This window comes from Macadamia integrifolia, unplaced genomic scaffold, assembly GCF_013358625.1.
Source record: "Macadamia integrifolia cultivar HAES 741 unplaced genomic scaffold, SCU_Mint_v3 scaffold134, whole genome shotgun sequence".
NCBI classification, from domain to species: domain Eukaryota; kingdom Viridiplantae; phylum Streptophyta; class Magnoliopsida; order Proteales; family Proteaceae; genus Macadamia; species Macadamia integrifolia.
The window spans coordinates 310,894-325,048 of record NW_024868167.1 but is presented as its reverse complement, the minus strand read 5'-3'; positions in this window follow the sequence as shown (position 1 = coordinate 325,048).

Sequence of the window (14,155 nt, the reverse complement as noted above, 5' to 3'; positions counted from 1 at the left end):
TTTTTTTGGATTTTTTATCTTTGATTCTTGACCTTTGATTTTTGGTTTTTTTCTTATTTTGAATTTTGATTCAAACATTGAAATTTTAAATTTTTTTTTATTTTTTTATTTTTGGTTTTAATTTTTAACTTTGAAGTTTGCTTTTCGAATCTTGATTTGAGTTTTGGATTTTGATTCTTGATTTAAAAAAAAATATTTTGATTTTTTTTATTTTTTTAATTTTGTTTTTTTATTTTTTTGAATTTTGTATTGAGGATGGGGATTTTCATAGATTTTTTTTTATTTTATTATTACTCCTTGCATTGACCAATTTTTGTGCCTCCTAGGATGGGTAGGTTGCTTCTCTAAAGGAACAGAATGCTTACTAGGCCGCCCAGATTGAGGATCTCACAACACAGCTGGCGAGTTCGCAGTCAGCATGTGATACTGTTACGTCTATTAAGTTGATGACTTCCGTAAGTGGGTCCAAATATGACACAGATAAGGATGGTGATCCCTAGAGATCTATTCCTGTTGTTCTTGCAAAACACAAATGTTGCTTTTTTCTTTTTCTTTTTCCCTTCCCATGTTCATTTTTTTTTATACATATATGGCCAGACTTTGCTCTTTATTTTGGAATGAAAATGCATCTCTTTTTTTTTTTTTTTTTTTTTTTTTTTTTTTCTAGTTCAAGAGTTTGAATTTTAAGGCACAATTAATTCCACAACTCAAATCTTCATTAGAATAACTGGAATGATGCTAAAATCCAAACATCACCTCATTCTATTAGCAAGTGAATTACATGGGAGGGAAACAACTTTCCTACCATAGGCAAGATAGGTAAGCAACAAAGTGGAGAAACAACTCTTGGGGTGGGTGGAAGTTCACTAACTCCTCTGGGTCAATTGCCCCAAGCCCATACTGCCGACTAATGTATGCAGGCAACTAAAAGGATGTGTGAGTCAATCCCATCAATCTGACATAGTTGTAGCCCGGGGTCTTCATTAGAAAATCTTCTTGTGGCTTTCTTGGACATTTCCACGCAATGTATTTTGTAGCTCTTTCTTGTAGGTACTCTTTCCAATCATCAGTGAGTTTGAATTTTGGGGCTTCCCTTCTTCCTTGGTAACCAAGAGGCCCAAGTTGACTTCCATTTGATGGCCTAGCTTACCAATTAGCCACAGTTGGAAAATGGTAGGACTTCTACGATAATGATCAAGTCCAAATCTACAGCTATGGTTCATTCATCAAGCCCTTTGAATGTTTCTATAAGGACTGTGGGAATGATATCTCTTCCTTTCTTCAATTGCTTTATCATTTCTATCAAGACAGTTGGTGCACCACGTCGTGGAGTTTGGAGAATATAGCGAGCTATCATGTACAGTAGATTAGCATCTTGTAACCTTTGCTATGGATTCCTCCAAGTGGTAGGTAATGAATGAAGATCCTAGCCACCTTAAGAATGTCAATCTTTCCATTTTTGATGAATTTCTTCATTTCCTCTTTTTCCCATCCGAATGAGTCTTAAATCTCTTTTGAATGATCTTTCTTCAAAGATGGTTGAATCAACTTTCACTTAGGTGGAGATAACATATAAACTCGGAATTCCTTGAGAGTTGGACAGATCTCAATCAACCCAAATCAAAATACATGTAGATCAGCATCCCAATGCTAAGGGATCTGTCGAAGTAGATTGTGATGTAGCTCTATGCACCCACTGACATATTCATGGATTCTAGCAATCCTGGTGCCATTATACTTATGTGCAAGGTCCATTTCCTCAATGTCTCATCCAATGAGCTTATGACTTATCCTGCAGTTATCACGAGCAAAAAGAAGATGTGGTGATATATCAAAGCATTACTCATTAACTACTGACACAACCATACCTTTACCACTATTGCATCAAGTTCTTATTTTTTTATTTTTTATTTTTTAACTTGATCAAGGATGGGGAATAAACTGGCCTTGATAAACTAGTGCCAGGTGGCGAATTTTGGGGAGATAGAATCCTAGATAAGAATTTGAAGGACCAAAATGGAATGAAAGATACCTAATGGCCTTGCATGCCAAATGGCGATTCTTGGGGGACACAAACTATGATGATCTTTTAAGATACCTTGATTATTAATTTAGGAACCAATTTATTACCTTGAGATGGTTGAGATCACACTTGCACATGTCAAGTTGCCTATGTATCCCTTAAGAGGAATCAAGTATGACATAGTTCAGGCTATTCACCCAATTAGACATAATATTTCTTAAGCTGATCTATGTTGACTAGTCTAGGTATTTTTTCGCTATTACGGTCTATGAGCTTCACAGACTTGCTTGGTAGAATCTTTTTGACAATGAATGGGCCACTCCAGTTGGACCTGAATTTCCCTCTTGGGTCATGCATTGGGGCTTTTTGTTCTCGAAGAGCAAGTTCACCCTCATCTATGTGATGGGGCATCACATTCATATTGAAGATCCTTACCATTTTCTGTTGATATTTTTTTAGATTATCCATGGTCTACATACTCCTTTTATCTAGAAAAACTGAGCTTGTCATGCTGGGTCATTATTGTAGACACCCAATTTTGTCGCCTTCCTCCGACTATGATGTAATAGGGCTCTTAGACACGATTTCAAACTTTCGATCAACAAAGATGATGGACTAATTACCCTACCTAAAAACCATGAAAACCCCTACGTGGGAGAGAAAAAGGTCCAATTTTGACCTTCTATATATGAAGAAATCTGGTCAAGATGACCGCAAAGATGGATAGTGCTCGAAAATATGATTTCAACGATATATGGCACATCAAAATTAAACTGCTAGATCTCCTGCGATCATCCCCAAAATATTACACTTTCCTGAACGTATGCCGTGCAGGTAGACAGTCCCATTAGAAACCTAGAAAACTCTCCTACCTACCCCAAACAACCTAAAATTCATCCCCTACCTACCCAGATAACCAGGAAACACTCCCCTACCTAAAACCCTAGAAACCCTCGCGCGGGAGAGAAGAGGGTCCAATTTTACCTTTTTATATACGAAAGAATCTGGTTAAGATGACTACATAGATGGATAGTACTCGAAAATATGATTTCAATGATATATGGCATGTCAAAATTGGACCATCGAAACTCCCACAATCTTTCCTGGAAAATCACAGTTTTCGCATGCATGTCATGCATACCAACCAAGCCAAGCCTCGCACCGTGCCCTGACGAGCACAGACCCGTGCCCCTACGTACATAGGCCCACGTCCCCTTGGCCATAGCCCACTTCTGCCCATGCATGCTACCCATGTGTGCTACGCCTACTGCCCATGTATGCTGCCACTGCTGCCTATGCAAGCTGCCCATATGTGCTGCTCCTGCCGTCCATGCTTGCCGCCCATGGTGCTGCCCTAGCCACCCATGTGTGCTACCACAATTGGCTATACATGCTGCCCATGTGTGCTGCCCCTGCCACCCATGCCACTAACCTGCGTGCCATGCGCCACACACTCATGACATTGCCCACACACCTTGTACACATCACCGCCGCCTATATTGACCATGCCCAGTGCACTTCGGCCTAGTCTCACGCACCACCGTTAATGGCCGGGATTGATATTCCCCTGACCTGATGGGTGAAGAAATTCCCTCTTTACCCACTTAAGACCAAAAAACCCCTTTTTACTACGGATTCTCTCTCAAAAAACCCCTTTTTTACCCATTGTATAAAAGCCCTCTTTACCCACTTTAGTTCAAAAACCACCTTTCGTCCATTGGATAAAGATGTTCCCTCTTTCCCATTGGCCGAAAAACCTATAAATACCCCCTCCTTTGGATTTTACACCAAACAACCCCACCTCACTCCATAGTAGTGAAGCTTTGCCCTCTCTCCTCCCCTCCCCCTCTTGAGTTTCTTCAAGCCTTCGCAGTGATCTTTGTCAAGATCCAAAATCTTGTTCAGATCTTCGAAGTGTTCTTCGAGACTTCAAAGATCTTCATTCCAAGTTTTTAGTCCAATCCAGTTTTTACCAAAAGTAGTATGTTCTTCAACCCCCTCCATTACGTGATCTTGAGTTTTACCAGAAATAGAAACACCCCCTTTGAGGTTCTTTGGGTTTACGAAGAGATCTTTGTTAAGATTTGAAACTCTATTTGGATCTTCAAATTGTTCTTCGGGACTTTGGAGACCTTCAATCCGTTTTTAGGTCAATCCGTTTCTTTCCAAAAATAGTAGTTCCTAATGGAAGCCCTGTTCGAGTGCCCCTATAATCTTTCTATAAATAGCCATTCCCATCTGCTAGAGTACCACCTCAGTATAGCCCTCCCCTAGCCTATCCCCAGTGGAAGCTCTACCGAAGTGCCACCTCAGTCTAGCCCTCCCCTAGCCTATCCCTAGCGGAAGCTCTGTTGGAGTGCCACCTTAGTCTAGCCTTCACCTAGCCTATCCACAGTGGAAGCTCTGTTGGAGTACCACCTCATCCTAAGCCCAAAAATAGCCTCCCCTAGCCGAAGCTTTATCTGAATCCAAATCTAGAAATAGCCTTCCCTAGCCAAAGCTCTGTCCGAATCCAAATCCAAAAGCAACTGTTCCTAGTCGCAACCTTGCCCACATATCATCATGATCAACATCTCTCAAGAAAGGAAGTTGGAGGTCAAGACCATCTTTCCCTGAGCCAGGAGAATCCGAAAGACAGTCTGAGCCGATACTAATCAGGGGCCCACCCCTCTTGACCCAAAACAAGGGTTAAGTTCAGGTACATCTTCTCAACCAAATTGTCATCATGTAGACTTTATATAGAGCTTGTTTTAGTGTACATAGTAGTTTAAATTCAATCAATGTATATATGTGTGATAACTTAGCCATGCATGTGAAATAGTAATAATTATGGAAAATGTTCGTTCTTAAGCATCTAGTAGAAAGACCGGTTAAACTAGGCAGATTGGGTGCCTAACACCTTTCCAACTCTGTAACCTAACACTTACCCTAAATCTCTAGACCAGACCAATTATCAGGCCCTATTCTCTGGAATTGGGCCCACCCCCAGGTCCTAGGTCCATAATCCTAGGTGGTGACTCCAAACCCATTTGTATGATCCTGATCCCCATATTGGACCATCATCAGGCCCCTATCTAAAATGATGAAATTTACACTCTTACGAAATAGGCCGCCACGTATCTTCGAGCAATGATACAATGGTGCGGGGGCCCATAAGCAAAGCACACACGACACACCCCTCCCTTACTAAAAGAGAGAAAGAGAGGAGAGAGGATGGAATCGACACATGAGTCCAATTTTTGGCCGCTACCCTCATAGTGGCGACTCTGTTGGGGACATATGTCAAGCTTCCGATACTTGATGCTACCTTTCAATGTAAGAACATTTTCCACCACATTTGTTTAAAAACGTGTTTGGCTAACCCCATGTTTGTAATTGTATTCGCTAACCACATCATGCATCATGCTCAAAGTGAAATCATTTGATGAGGGACTCCCTATCATGCCCACACCCTTGGGGAGGTCAGTGTATGTCATGGAGAGTACTCTGCGAACAAATGATACTCGCTTTCAATACAAGAGTGGAAGGTGTCATCAAATGGTGAGGATGTTGTATTTGTGCCAGCACCCTCGGGGAGGTCCGTGCACTTTATAACATTCTATGATCGAATGCATCATCAAACGGTGAGGACGTCCGTAATTGTGTCAGCACCCTTAGGGAGGTCCGTGCACTTTATAGCATTCTAAGATCGAATTATGGTTACCCTACATTATACTTTTGCACACAATCACTCACAGTTCCACCACCCCATGGCCAATTGCTTAACCTCTTGTGTAGTCACGAGTAATGGGCAAAGAAGTCACCCCTTGATCTCATACCTACGGGTATATCAAAAGGATCACGTACCTTGTGTATATAGATCCTGTCAAGGAAGCCTTGTCAGTCCTATTGCATCCACCGCATGCTCGCATCATGTTGGAAATAGAGGGAGAAGCTAGGAGTGCCATAAGCTAATTGTAGAACTTGTTTTTGGTCTTGAAAAGGAATGTTCCTACATTATATTCCCATCGTAAAGAATTTCTTTCCTAAGTGGGTTTTGGATAGAAGGTGTCCCTCCTCTTTAAGAAATACGTGACTTAGGGGCAATCCCATCAAAGTCACGTAAAGTCCCGAGAAGTCCCAAGAGACTCCTAGTGGGAAAAAGAGCAAGGAAAGCATGGCTTTATTACATGGAATGTCTTATGGGAATATTCTTGATAAGCCATTTGTATGAATCTCCCGCGTATAACATTAAGTGGACTGAGGGCGTCAAACCCTATCCACTCCCTATCATTAAGCGGACTAACTTTGGATAGATCATTGGTTCTTAATCTAGTGAATGTCTGAAGAAGGGGTTGGGAATTCAAGAATCCTAAAATAAGCCACTTTTGTTTCAGGAACAATTCTACACCTCAAGTGTTCTCCACGGTCCCTTTGGATGTGTCAGGGAAATCGGTTGACTCGCCTAAGTCCAGTGTCACCTCCATCGTCTCCTCGAGATTGTCTACCACCAAGTGATTACAGCCCAGTTAGTATGGATCCACACAACTTTAAATCACCTGAATAGGCCTGGGGTTCATCCCGTGGAAACCTTGCAAGTAGAAATGTTTGAAGTCAAGAGAGGGATAGCTCAGATATTGCATGCACTTTAGAACCCTCCTAGAGCTGATCCCAAGAATGAGCGGTCATCGACTATTGGAGATGTGGAATAGAATGGAGCTATAGGTTGTCGTGGGAACTCTTCTCGAGTTTACTCAGGAGAACCGGAGGAAGTCAGGCCAACCGGTCAAAGAGGATCTTCATTTACCCGTTTGAATGGTCAACGAGGGGCCTTTTCCAGGGTCCCTCCTCCTAGGGTAGTGATCAAAGATGAGAAAGAGGAATTTGCAGCACATGTCCAAATGGAAGCTTCGAAAATGGATAGAGAAAGGAAATTCAAGGAGCAATTGGGAAAGTTGGAAAATATATTCCGAGTAGGGAAGAGTTTGGAAAGTCAAATGGTGGATTCTGATGAAATGAGTTTCTTTTCTGGGACAAGGATTCTTAAGAAATTCAAATGGTAGACTGACTTGTTTGATGGGTCGGGAGACCCCAAGGCTCATCTCAAAGTCTTCCTTAGCATCGCCAAGTTGTGGCAACTTGAAGATAACCTGATGGGGCAAGCCTTCATGTTAATACTATCGGGACCAGCACTAAGGTGGCTCACACAGTTGGAGTCATCCCAAACTCAAAATTGGGCAACGATGGTGAAAGCCTTCACCAAATAGTACTGATACAACACCGAAGTAGATGTGAAGTGACGAGAGCTGGAGACGTTAAGGCAGTAGCCTAGAGAAGGATTCAAGGCCTTCTTGATGAAGTTTAGAGATACGGCTGCCAAGATGGCAGATCGGCCTTTGAAAGCAGAGCAACTGGAGATGTCGATAGAGAACTTATCCAAGCCTTATTATGATGTTCTTTACTACTAACATCTATAAACTTTTGATGCCTTGATAGCCACTGGCACACAGGTGAAGAACATAATCCTAAGGGAAGCCCAGTGTTAAGGATCCTCCCAAGATGCAAGGAAGAACACCATAGTCGGACGTCGAAAGAGTCCAAAAACTAATATAGTGAGTAGCAATCATGCCCTCTAGCCACTTCTTCACAGCCATTCATAATACAAGCAAATGCACCCTCCCATAAGGCCCCTTGTCCAAAAAGGTAATTTTCTAATTTGGGAATGCCAGTGACAATAGTGTATGAGAAGTTAAAGAAACAGGGATTGTTAGGGACAGTGGCTCCAAGAGCAATCAGCAACCCTCCTCCAGCTTGGTATAGGGATCATAAATATTATGTTTACCATACTAAAAAAGGGCACACCACTAAAAGATTTATAGGTCTCCTACATGCGATCCAGAACTTGGTAGACAACAGGACCATTGAAGTCAAGGTCAAGCAATCTCCCAATGTCAACACCAATCCACACCCTGATCATGTGAACTATCTAGAGGAAGAAGCCATAGAGAGTGGCCCTACTCAAATCATTGTACCTAGAGCTCAGAAGTATCATGAATGCCCGCACTTACAGGAAACTCATGAGTCAAAGGACTGGAGTCATAAGGGCCCCCAGAAGAAGAGAATCATCAGAAGAAAAATCAACAAATCGGGCACCCGCCATTCATCCTTCCTCATCAACAGAAGAATCCACCACACTACATTCCAACCTCCACTATACCTCCCACCTTCCCCATATTATTAGCCTCCACCATACCATCAACCTTCCTCCCACCATCAAGGAGAAGGAATCTCCTCATCTTATCACCCCCAATCTTCATATCCTACCTCTCATATTACATCATCTTCATACCATCCCACTTCTTATCCCTCATCACTCTCATACCAATCCCATTCTCAAGGTTCGGTATATAACCCAAAAGAAGGATGGATGAATGGGTACAATTAGAAGGATATGCTTGCACTACCAGATTCCCCAAAGATGATCTCATCAACAGGATCAGTGAATGCTTTAGGAGAAGACCAAGAAAGTGATCCCATTTCTCTAATTCAGCCTACTATATCTTCAGAGGACAATCCAAAGGTAATTGAAGAGGTTACAGTTGATCTTCTCAAAGTAGTAACCGCATTGGCCATAGGGGAATAGGTCAAGGAATACATCTCCCTAATCCTCATAGGGAGTGACACAGAGGATGATGAGTCAAGATTGGTCCAACTTCGAGCCATTGATGTCAAAACTAACCCTATGGAAATCTTCTAGTCCATACACTTTGAATACTACGAGCATTTGGATGTTAAAGAATTTGATGGTCCAGAAGAATCTGATGAAGAACCAAGTGAGGGGGAAATCAGTGAAGAAGAAGATGATGAAAACGATGATAAGGATGAGAATAAAGATGAGAAGGATGGAGATGACTTTGATTCTCAAGAGGATGATGGGTATCCAAACTGGGATGACTGCCAAGGACCTTGGTACAATGACAATGATGATGAGTCAGAATATTACTCACCAGATCACCAAACATGTTTCTTAGTCTATGCTATTAGTGGTGATGATTTAATAGTTGATCCGACAGGTGGCATTTACCCTTCCCTCTGCAGGGTAGGAGATGATTCTATGTCAGATTCAGAAAGTGATGACGGATCTAGAGAGCTGATGCAAGTGTATCTGGATGAATCTGAATCCACATTAGAGATGGAGGAAAAACTGTGTGAAGTGTACTCAAATACATTGAGAATGTAGGAAAGGGTGGAAGTAATTGACAACATGCTGGGTGAAGTAACTATCAGTGATCGTTACTACCATGAGTAGTTGGATGATCTGGAGGAAATAGGGCCAGATGACACTTTCACAGAGGCGGTAGACGCTGCATTCCAATAGCTTTCCAATGCAGTCAAGAAATTACGAGCCAAGGTTGTGGATATTTGTGGAAGACCTCGACTTCCCACTCCAAGCAAGGAGGGAGAATCAGAAGAAGAGGATGATCCTATGGTGGGGATAATCACCATAACAAATAGTGAAGATGAAGATTGTTATCCCATAGAGATCATTGTGAAGAAACCTATCAACGTGATGGAAACTAGAAGTGGAAAAGACTACAAAGGTAAGGCTCTGGCAGTAGAATAGTCAAGGACTAATGAGGTAGGAATTAGTAGCATGATAAAAGAGCTGGAGAACCCAGTCTTGGCTTAACTCAAGAAGTCCCAAGCAAACATCTCAATTTGGGGATTTTTGATGGCATCCCCCACACACCGTGAAGCAATTTTTAAGTCTCTCACTAATGTGCAGGTGCCGATCGAGATAAATTCAACACATCTAGCACATATATAGTAGGGGAAACATATACAATGTAATTTCTGATGTTCTCAAATTTAGAGCTTCTCAAAGGATCCCAGCACAATCGAGCTCTCCACATCACAGTAGAATGCCTTGACAAAGTGGTTCCCCCAGTTCTTGTTAACAATGGGTCTGCTTTCAATGTGCTACCTTTGAGATCAGAAAAGAGTATTGGCATCAACCTGGAAGAATTAAGGCCGACCACCCAAACCATACAAGCATATGAAAATACCAAGAGGAAGATCCTTCGCATCATTACCCTTGCTATAAAAATTGGCCCGATAAAGTTTGATATTGATTTCTAAGTCATTGATATACCGACAGCTTTTAACATGCTCTTAGGAAGGCCTTGGTTACATCTAGCAAAGGTAGTGTCCTCTAGTCTCCATCAAAAAATGAAGTTCATTTATGAGAAAAAGGTGGTCACAGTGGCCAGAGATCCCAAAGACACTTTGGCTAATATTGAAAATGGGGAAGAACAAGACCAGGAAGTCCAACTGAGTGGTTTTGAATTAGACACAACTTGTGCAGCCATTGCCAAAGAAGGGCCAAAGGAGGAAGTCCCAGCTAACTATGAAGCCATCTGGGGTCCGCCAGTGAATCAGATGATGAAGAATATGCAATATTTTCCTGGCATAGGACTAGGAAAATATCATCAAGGAGTTCCAAAGCAGCTTAGTTTGGCGGTGAACAAAGGAAAGAATGGTCTCGGGTACACTCCTCCAACCACCAAGGGGCAGAAAGTGCTGAGGATGACTAGAAGATCTCTGTCTCTTATTACCCTACTCTCAATGGGTAATTTGTAAAAAAAGGAGAGGATTTTCCCTTTTATGGAAATGTGGAGTCATGGTTTAATGAAACCTCCATAAAAATGCAACCAGGATTTGAAGTATTTTTCTAAGAAGAGTTTGACTAGGTGACTCATGAAGTGGAACAACAGAAAATGCTGATCAATGAAAGTGATCAAGACAGTTGCATCATTGGGATAGCAGAAATCGCACTGACTGAGATTGGGTCTTCCCCTGGTGATCCTACAGCATTGATCGAATCAAAGAAGGAAACAAGTCCTCGAGTCCTCCTGAAAAGAGAATGGGAAAAGAAGATAAGGCTCATCTAGAGTCTGCCTCTTCCCATTGATCTGAAAAGCTACATTTGCTCCCTCCTACAAGAACCAAGAGCCTGAGAGCTACATGAGAGCTCAAGCCTCGTCCTTTCAGAGGAAGAAGCTCGCATACGAAGTAAAGAAGAGGAAAGAGAATGATGGTCTATATATACTGTGCTCGAACCAACTGCAACGGGAAGGCTCGTGAAGGTGGTTAAAGATGTGAACGAGGCACTGGGATGGCATCCCTCAATAGGCTCAAAAGATGGACTTTATAGAAAGAGGATTGAGTAGTCTTCACCAATCTTCACCCCTCAGGAAGTTTGGCTTCCGAGAGCACGAGATTAACCAACTAGTAGTTGTGAAGAAGCGAGCACCTATCCAGAGGAACCATTGCACCACAGAAGAAATAGCAACAACTTTCTTAGAAGAAGAAGAAGGCCCTTTGCCACACTTCCTCATCCATCAAGCCACTAAACCACTCCTAAACTGGACAAGCACTGGAGAAAACTTCAATTTTTCTCATGCTATTGAGTCAACCAGCCTGAATACCCCTAGCAAAAGCATCAAGCCAGTTATCAAGTATATAGTCGAGTCTATTGTTTATGATTTCATGTCTGTCTCCCCTCTTGAGGAGAGTCCAAAGTCCTTGTATATCGAGTCTGTTACTCCTTTTATGAATGAAATTTCTGATTCTGAGCATGACTTGCCTCCTTTTTCTTATAGTGATCTTAATAAATATCAAGAATCAATAAAACAATGCAAACCAAAGAAAACCCAACCCATCCATGAGGATACTCGGGTTATTAATCTAGGAACCGACCAATGCCTTCAAGAAGGAAAAATTTATGCTACCTTTGATGACAAAGAAGCAGAACAGCTGATTAGTCTTCTGAAGGAATTCACCGAGGTCTTTGCTTGGTCTTGTGAGGATATGCCTAGTATCGACCCTAACATTATATAGCATCGATTACCGACTTACCTGAGGGCAAAGCCAGTAAAGCAAAAGCTCTAAAGAATGCGGCCAGAATGGGAGTGAGAAGATTAGAGAAGAGGTTGTGAAGTAATGGAATGTAGGGTTTCTACAAGTGGTGAAGCACCCCTAATGGTTGGCCAACATTGTACTAGTACCAAAGAAAGATGGCAAGGTACGAATGTGTGTGGACTTCCGAGATCTTAACAAGGTAAACCCCAAAGTTGACTTCCCATTATCTCACATTGATGTATTAGTGGATAATATGGCCAGGCATGCTTTGTTATCATTTATGGATGGATTCTCGGGATACAACCAAAAAAGCATGCACCCAGAGGACCATGAGAAGACCGCCTTCACCACTCTGTGGGAAACCTATTGTTACAAGGTGATGCCTTTTGGGCTAAAGAATGTTGGGGCAACTTATCAAAGAGCAGCCATGGCCATATTGCATGACATGATGTGGAAGTCTATGTGGATGATATGATAGTAAAGTCAAAAAATTGGCAGGGGCATATTCCCGTGCTAAGGCTTTTTTTTTTTTTAAATAAAGAAGTATTAGCTAAAGTTGAATCCTTAGAAGTGTCTATTCGGGGCAACAGCAGAAACGTTTTTAGGCATCTTGGTAAGTGAAAGAGGCATTGAAGTCAACCCTATCAAGATCAAGGCAATTCAAGAAATGCCCACACCTCGAACAGAAAAGCAAATACGAGGATTTCTGGGTCACATCTAGTATATTAGCAGATTCATAGCTCAGTTGACTACAATCTATGAACCAATTTTCAAGTTGCTGATGAAGGATCAACCCATAGAATGGAATGACCAATGTCAATAAGCTTTTGACAAGATTAAGGGATACCTCATGAACCCACCAATATTGACACCACCAGTGGAAGGAGAACCACTTCTGTTGTATCTATCTGTGGGAGAGTATTCCATGGGCTCTTTGCTAGCACAAAAGGAAATAGAAAAGGGGGCAGAGCATGCCATATGTTACCTCAGCAAGAAATTCCTAGAATATGAGACATGGTGTTAGGGATATGCCCACACTCCTATAGTTGGTTTTGATAATAACAAACATATGAAGGTATTTCATAATTTTCCTTCAAGTATTGTTTTATAGAGACTTCATATCGAAGATCAAATTTGATGAATGAAAGGAAGAAATGAAGATTGAAGTCATCAAATGAGGAGAGTGGAAGTACCAAAGAGTGGAAGGTTCAAGTGAAGAAGAAGACCACTAGGATAGAATGGTTATTTTTAATGTAATTTATAACTTTCACATATATATATGCACTCACCACATGCATGTGCATTGCATCATACTAGATTGACCTTAGGTGGTAGAGTGCAATATGCTCTAGTAAAACTGTAAAACAGATTAACTTGACTCAAGGGCATTTTGGGTAATCTTACAATAGATATCAGGAGATAAAACCTTCATAGACATTGTAGAAATTAAGTCACGATTCCAGCGCAACTAATCTCAGGTCAATCAGAGGTCGGACCAAAAGGTTATGATCAAAACACTGACAACTAGTCAATATGACAGCATTCTATCAAAAACAGTCTGTCATGTTGGCGATCAACCAGTTGAAAGCCCCGATTGACCAAAACTATCTAAGACCATAGCCGGTTGACCGGTAGAAAGTCTTAGTTGATCGGTGCCTCCCTGGAAAAGCTCTAACGGTTAGTTTTTTACCTCAATGGCTCTTTCTGGTTGACCGGCTACCGATGGCGGTCGACCGGTGGTCCCAAAATATGATCGTTAGAGCCTGATTTCCTACTTAAAATGCTCTCCTAAGCTCACCTATAAATACCTCTACTACTACTCATTAATTAACAATAAATCCAAAGTTTAGAGAAGCATTATTTAAGCATTAGAAGTGAGAATTGGTCTACACCATCTCTTGAGTTCAAGTTCTTCATTTTACATTCAAGAGGAACTCAAGACCATCTACAAGTCTTCATCTACATCTTGGCATTTACATTACAAGCATCAAGAAGACTTCAAAAGGTACATTCATTCTATCATCGTTGCATATTTCATTTGCACCACACCGGAGGTAATCTTCTTTTATTCCACTTCTCCATTTTCTATTTTATATTAAGTCTAGACTGTACTTAGGCTTGTGTAAGGACTCTCTCATCCTTAAGAGATTGTAAGGATCCTCTTATCCTTAAAGGAGTGTAAGGTGCCTCTCTACCTGCAAAGGAGATTGTAAAGGTGCCTCTCTGCTTGTA